Source organism: Saimiri boliviensis, chromosome 5 (assembly GCF_048565385.1).
Source record: "Saimiri boliviensis isolate mSaiBol1 chromosome 5, mSaiBol1.pri, whole genome shotgun sequence".
NCBI classification, from domain to species: domain Eukaryota; kingdom Metazoa; phylum Chordata; class Mammalia; order Primates; family Cebidae; genus Saimiri; species Saimiri boliviensis.
In genome coordinates this window covers 37052887-37060727 of record NC_133453.1, presented here as the reverse complement: position 1 = coordinate 37060727, position 7841 = coordinate 37052887, and positions in this window count along the sequence as shown.

Sequence of the window (7841 nt, the reverse complement as noted above, 5' to 3'; positions counted from 1 at the left end):
TACTTGGGAGGCTGAGACAGGAGAATCTCTTGAACCCAGGAGAGGGTGGTTGCAGTGAGCTGAGATCACACCATTGCACTCCAGCCTGTGCAACAGAGTGAGACACTATCTAAAAAAAAAAAAAAAAGAACAGAATGAAAAAATCGGAACTGCATCTGAGGGTCCTTGCCCAATGGCTTTACACTGGCATCTGAAAGCAGACCTTTGCCCTTCTCCTTATAGGATGACAATACGAAGCTGCTTTTCCAGTTGGTGACACTTACAGAGTTGGCTGCTCTGGGAGACATATGGACATGAAGTAGCCTGGTGAAGCCTGGATGATGTCCCAGAATTTCAGTGGGTTCTTTTATAGTTTGATGATGTAGAGGTGTGGATATGTGGAGACTAACATTATATATATACTTTCAAGTTAGCGCTTGCTTGGTATTAAAGGCTCAGGTTTGCAAGCATCTGCCTTGCATTTAGAGAAGCTGGTGGTATTATCACTCCATGTTCAGAATTACCCAAGTGATTCCAGGAAGATTAGGCAAGTTTATTTTATTATCATGCACATTAATTTAGGAATTTGGCTGGAAACTTTCTTTCCCTTTTTCTTAAAGCAAATATCTAAAGTTGATCCTTTTTAAATACTACAGCATTCATTTTCCTCAAGTTTCTTAGTATCATGGGCAAATGTAAATCCTGGATAGTTTGGAGGAATGAATCAAAAAGAGAAGAAATGAATAAAACCTAACAAATTTGATTCAGAATGAGGCTGTGCCTAATGCTTATGTGCAGTGTGGGTAGGGCATACCTACCTGATTCAGAATCTTTCCTTCCCTTCCTCCCTTCCCTCCTCCTTCCCTCCCTACCTCTCTGCCTTCTTTCTCTTTCTTTCTTTTCTATTCTTTTCTTTTCTTTCTTTCTTTCTTTCTTTCTTTTCTTTTCTTTCTTTCTTTCTTTCTTTCTTTCTTTCTTTCTTTCTTTCTTTCTTTCTTTCTTTCTTCCTTTCTTTCTTCTCTCTCTCTCTCTCTCTTTTTCTTTCGACAGAGTTTCACTCTTGTTGCCCAGACTGGAGTGCAATGGTGCATTCTCAGCTCACCACAACCTCTGCCTCCTGGGTTCTAGAGATTCTCCTGCCTCAGCCTCCCAAGTAGCTGGGATTATAGGCATGCGCCACCATAGCCGGCTAAGTTTGTATTTTTAGTTGAGACAGGGTTTCACCATGTTGGCCAGGCTGGTCTCGAACTCCCGACCTCAAGTGATCCACCTGCCTTGGCCTCCCAAAGTGCTGGGATTACAGGCATGAGCCACTGCAATTGGCCTCAAATTATTTGTTGATGGTTTACCATCTACCTAATATATATTCTAGTCTTTGGGGATAAAATAGTGAATAAGACAGATTAGTTTCTGCTGTTGCTGATCTTAAATTTTAGTGGGAAGGGCGAATGATAAACAAGTATACACATGAATATATAACATTTATAATAAGGAGGGAATCGAGAGTGATGGGTGGGGAAGGAGCCATGAGTGCTAATTCATAACTGGTGGGTAGGGAAGGATTTCTGATAAGGTGACATTTGAACAGGGAACTGGTGAGCCATGTGGGTGTCTGTAGCAACTGTACTCAGGCTGAAGAACATCACAGGCAATGATCCTGAGGAGGCAGCACAGTTGGCACATTCAAGAGCAGCAGGAAGACCATTGTCTTTCTGGCGGGATCAAAGTGAACCAAGAAAGCACTGGAAGGTGGTCAGATGAGGGTGCAGGGGAATCATGTGGGTCCTTACAGACTGAGATGAGAATCTGGCTCTTATTCTGAGTAAGAGGAATCTACTGGAAGAGTTTGAGCAGAGGAATGACATGATCCAGGCTTATGCTTTTGGCTTCTGTGTGGAAGACATGGTGGGTGGGAAAGTGGGTAGGAGGCTATTTTGATCATTCAAGTGAGAGTGCATGGTGGTGTGGACCAGGATAATAGCAGCGACAGTGATGAGAGATGGTCAGACTCTGGATGTATTTTGAAGATGGAGTTGACATGCTTTGCTGCTGGACTGGATGTGGAGTGTGAAAGAAAGAGAGGAGTCAGGCTGAGGTGGTGGCTCATGCCTGTAATCCCAGCACTTTGGAAGGCCAAGGCAGGTGGATCACTTGAGGCCAGGAGTTTGAGACCAGCCTGGGTAACATGGTAAAACTCTGTCTCTACTAAAAACACAAAAATTAGCCAGCTATGGTGGTACATGCCTTTGGTCCCAGCTACTCTGGAGCCTGAAGCATGATAATTGCTTGAACTGGGGAGGTGGAGGTTGTAGTAAGCCAAGATCATGTCACTGTACTCCAGCCTGGGTGTCAGAAAGAGACTGTCTCAAAAAACAAAAACAAACAAACGAAAAACAATGAAAGGAAGGAGTCAAAGATGATTCCAAGGTATTGCCACTTGCCACTTGGTGCCCAGAGAAAGGCCAGTTCCCTGGGCCTTTCTAGATGACAACTGTGTGGGATTGTGGAGACAGAAATGAGGCCACAGGGAGACAGGATATGCATAGAAAAGGGATTTCGGTGGCTTGTTTCTTGTTGCGTAATTATAAACTGTTTTGCTGTCAGCTACATATTTGGTGCCCTGAGTCTGCAATGATATTTGGAAAGCCTCGAACCAAACCAAAGCATTTCCTCTGCTGTCCTGGGGGCAGTTCTAATTGCTCCTTCTCAAGAAAGAGAAAAGGGTAGAGAGAAGAAAAATTTTTGTTTAAACAATTGGAGGAGGGGCCAAGAAGCTTGAAGTCTTTTTTTTTTTTTTGAAGGAGGGCCAGTATGAAATTTCGAAAATAATGAAGGACTGGAGGAAAAAACCCCACATATTTTTTCACCTTTCCTTTCAACATTAGAATTAGCCAGGTTAAGCTTAAAGGAGGTGGTGTTTAGGCAGTGAACAGGAATTACTATTTTACACACCAGTTAATAAATGGATAGAAATTGGCACTCCAAGGATAATATAGATTGAAAATACAAATGTACTTGATAAGTGTTTAGAAAACTTGCAGCTAGTATATATAATAAATTATTACATAAACTAGGGATTCAGTTATACTCTACCAAAATTAATTGAATGTGTACTTTGGATATATTGTTGTGCTAACTGCTATGGCAGATAGAGTAATGAATAAAATACAGTCCTGGTGCTCAAGAGTTTCTAATCAATAGGAATGATGACATGATATAAGTGTAAAAATTCCGACTCCTTTACAGGGCACTGTTGTAGATTAATTACATGAACAGCCCCTCCCAGTTTTCACAGCCTTTCCCTGAACCTTTGAGTTCCCTCCCATTCTGACTCTGGGCTCATGGTGTGACTTGCTTTGTTTTGGTCCTGGAATGTTAGCAAACATGATGCAAGCAGAGGCTTGAAAAGCACATGCGTTTCCTCTTGCCCTCTTGCATGATTGGGTATGTTCTCTTTATCATTTCTTCCTTGTCATGAGGACTCACCTAGGCTAACGTACTGCCAAATGTGAGACACGCGTGGAGGAGATTCAAGGCCATCCTAAACCCATCACAGCTAGCTGACTCCCAAACACACAAGACAGCTCTGGCAAGATCAGCAGGAGTGCTTCCTAATGCACAGTCTGACTGCATATGCCTACATGACCCCAGTTCAGACTAGCAGAACCACCCTGCTGACTGCTGATGCACAGATTTATAAACAAGAATAAGTCACCTTTTTTTTTTTTTTTAAAGACAAGAGTCTTGTTCTGTTGCCCAGGCTGGAGTGCAGTGGTGCAATCATGGCTCACCGTAGCCTTGACTCTCCTGGTCTCAAGTGATCCTCCTGCCTCAGCCTCCCAAGTAGCTGCGACTATCAGTACATGCCACCACATCAGGCATGGATATTGTTTGAAGCCACAGATTTGGGATGATTTTTATGCAGCACCATTGTGGCAGTAGATAACTGATACTGGCACTCAAGCGTCTTTGCAAGTGGTCCCTGCCTTTCCAGCTTCTTGTTCCACTTCCCCCATGCCTTGTATTTTATTTTACTGAGACAGCATGTTGCCCAGGCTGGAGTGCAGTGGCACAATCTCGGTGTAACCTCTGCCTCCTGGGTTCCAGTGATTCTCCTGCCTTAGCCTCCTGAGTAGTTGGGATTACAGGCATCCACCACCATGCCTGGCTAATTTTTTTGTATTTTTAGTAGAAAGAGGGTTTCACCCTGTTGACCAGGCTGGTCTCGAACTCCTGATCTCAGGTGATCTGCCTGTGTGGACTCCTGAAGTGTTGGGATTACAGGTGTGAGCCATCACACCTGCCCACCCATGCACTTTATACTTCAGGCAACTGAGTTACCTGAATTTCTGAAATGGAACATGGTTTCTCATGCCTTTCCCTATGTAATATTTTACTTTTGACATGTTCTTCACCCCTATCTCTGTCTGGACAACTGTCCTTTTCTTTTTCTGTTTTTGTTTTGTATGTTTTGTTTTGTTTTGTTTTTTGAGACAGAGGTTTGTTCTGTTGCCCAAGCTGGAGTGCAATGGCGTGATCTTGGCTCACCACAACCTCCGCCTTCAGGGTTCAAGTGATTCTCCTGCCTCAGCCTCCCAGTAGCTGGAACTACAGGCATGTGCCACCATGCCCAGCTAATTTTTTTTTTTTTTTTTGTATTTTCAGTAGAGACAGGGTTTCACTGTGTTAGCCAGGATGGTCTCGATCTCCTGACCTGGTGATCTGCCTGCCTCGGCCTCCCAAAGTGCTGGGATTATAAGTGAGAGCCACTGTGCCTGGCCGACAACTGTCCTTTCTTCAACACCTGTTTTGCTCCTCTGGAAAGTCATCCTGACACCCGAGGCTGGGTTCAGTGCCCTTTCCCTGTGCTTCTGAGAGCATCTGTGGCAGAGAATGCACACACAGTTATATATATATATATATATATATATATATATATATATATTTTTTTTTTTTTTTTTTAAAGACAGAGTTTTGCTCTGTTGCCCAGGCTGGAGTGCAATAGCACGTCTCGGTTCACTGCAACCTCTGCCTCCCAGGTTCAAGCAATTCTCCCTGCCTTAGCCTCCTGAATAGCTGGGATTACAGGTGCTGCCACCACGCCTGGCTAAGTTTTGTATTTTTAGTAGAGACAGGGTTTCGCCATGTTGGCCAGGCTGGTCCGGAACTCCTCATCTCAGGTGATCTGCCTGCCTTGGCCTCCCAAACTGTTGAGCCACAGTTACAATTTAGTATGCTAAGTATTCTCTCTCCTTCTGAAGCCAAAGTTTCCAAAAAACAGGAACTGTGTATTCTCTACATCCTGAATACAAGGTTTGGCACAACATGCGTTTGCAAGTTTGCAAAGACATTTCTTTACCTTAACGTCACTGAGTTCTAAGTCTCATAGAGAAAGGAGAAGTTTCTAAGAGAAGAGAGAAGTTTTCACAGAAGAGGCAGAATTTGAAATGTTCCTTAGTTTTAATGGGTGGAGAGAGTTTCAGAGGCGGAGAAGAACATTTTGGGCAGAAGCAACAGCCTTAGACAATGTCAGTGGGGTACTCTGGTAGTTGAAGCATCCAGTATTATTGCAGGGAAGGATTCATGAGCAGGTGCAATCAAAGGCAGGCCATTTTGTAGGGGGTTGAATAGCATCTCAAGCTATTGGGGCTTCATTTTACAGGGCAGTGACACCATAAAGAACCATATTTTCAATGGCTACTTTGGAAGCAGTATATAGGGTATATTGGGGGTTAAGAGAGAAGGAAACTGGATATGTAGGACCATCTCTTGGCTTTTGGAACAATCCAAACAGAAGGCAATAGTGAAAGTGGGAACATGTGAAAAGAACATATAGGGGCCTGGCACCGTGGCTTATGCCTGTAATCCCAGTACTTTGGGAGGCTGAGGCGGGTGGATCACGAGGTCAGGAGATCGAGACCATCCTAACATGGTGAAATCCTGTCTCTACTAAAAATACAACAATTAGCCTGGCATGGTGGTGCACACCTGTAGTTCCAGCTACTCCAGAGCCTAAGGCAGCAGAATCACTTGAACTCAGGAGGCAGAGGTTGCAGTGAGCTGAGATCGCACCACTGCACTCCAGCCTGGGTGACTTTGGGAGGCTGAGGCGGGTGGATTACCTTGCTAAGGAGTTCAAGACCAACCTAGCCAACATGTTGAAACCCTGTCTCTACTAAAAAGAAAAAAAATACAAAAATTAGCCGAGTGTGGTGGTGGGTTCCTGTAATCCCAGCTACTCCAGGGGCTGAGGCAGGAGAATCACCTGATTCCTGGAGGTGGAGGTAGCAGTGAGCTGAGATCGTGCCTTTGTACTCCAGCCTGGGTGACACAGTGAAACTCTGTAAAATAAAATAAAATAAAATAAAATAAAATAAAATAAAATAAAATAATTTAACAAATAGGACATTGTAACTAAATATGGGAGATGAGAAACAGAAGATAACTGAAGGTGACCCCTAGATTTTTTCCCTAGTGTCTGGAAAAGAGGAACAGGCTTGACATGAAGGTTAAGTAGAGCTTTAACATACTGAGTTTGAGATGTATGTAGGTGGAGATCTCTAGCAGGCAGGGAGCAATGTGGACCTGGAGTTCAGATCAGAACTGGCATACCTGGGATCTTTTACCTATAAAGGATCTTCAAAGACTGAGGCCCAGAGAGATGAGAAGCCCGAGTAGATCCATGTATAATGCTTTACTCCAAAGACAAGAAAAGAAAGTAGAGTCTGCAAAGGAGACAGAGATAGACAAAGAAACCAGAGTTTGAAAAGGGGAGGTGGCAGACAGTGCAAAGAAGTTTCCTAAAAATGGGATGAGAAATCAGCTTCATACAGGAAGAGAAGCTGATGAGAATGAGGACTAGGGAGGGGCCTGTGGATTTGGTCATTGAGAGACTGTTGAGAAGAGACTGTTTTGGCCTATAATTATGATTTTTTTTTTTTTTTTGAGACAGAGTCTTGCTTTGTTGCCCAGGCTGGAGTGCAGTGGCATGATCTTGGCTCACTACAACCTCTGCCTCCTGGGTTCAAGTGATTCTCCTGTCTCAGCCTCCTGAGTAGCTGGGAATACAGGCACATGACACCATGCCTGGCTCATTTTTTGTATTTTTAGTAGAGACGGGGTTTCACTGTGTTAGCCAGGATGGTCTCAATCTCCTGACCTCATGATCCACCCACTTTGGCCTCTCAAAGTGCTGGGATTACAGATGTGAGCCACTGGGCCCAGCCTATTTATGGATTTTGAAACCAACTTTCAAGGATTGAGCTGGGATAAAGAGGAAGTAGAGGCAGAGAGTACAGAGTCCAAGAGATTTCATAAAGAGAAGAAAGAGAGAGATGAAACAGTAGCCGAGAGTTGAGGTAAGACATTTATGTGATTTGGGGATCTGTGTAGATAAATGGCAGGGGGTGGGGTGGGAAGGGGGTTGGGATAAGAGATGGCTCAAAAGCTCTCAGAGGAGATGGGGGAAACTAGGGTTGAGAGCATGCAAGGAGGGGCTTGCCTTTAGTAGGGGGAACTGTGCTTCTTTTTTCTGAGATGGGAAATAGAGGAGAGACATTCATCTTTTGCCATTATGGGGAATAATGATAGCTTCACACAGTCCGTGTTTGGACTGTACTCAGAGACAAAATATCACACTGGATGATCAGCCACGACGTGGTATGGCAATTATAATTTTCAAACTGCTTATTTCAGAGGTCATATTTAAAAGAGGAAATGCAAGTATATCAGTCTCTTCAATAACCTACTTCTCTATATGACCAAGAAATGTTAAACTGCTAAGTGGTAAAAATCAAGTATTTGTTTATGGTTTTCTAAAGAGTGGGAAATCAAGCAGATGATGTTTATAGAATGTTTGCTTA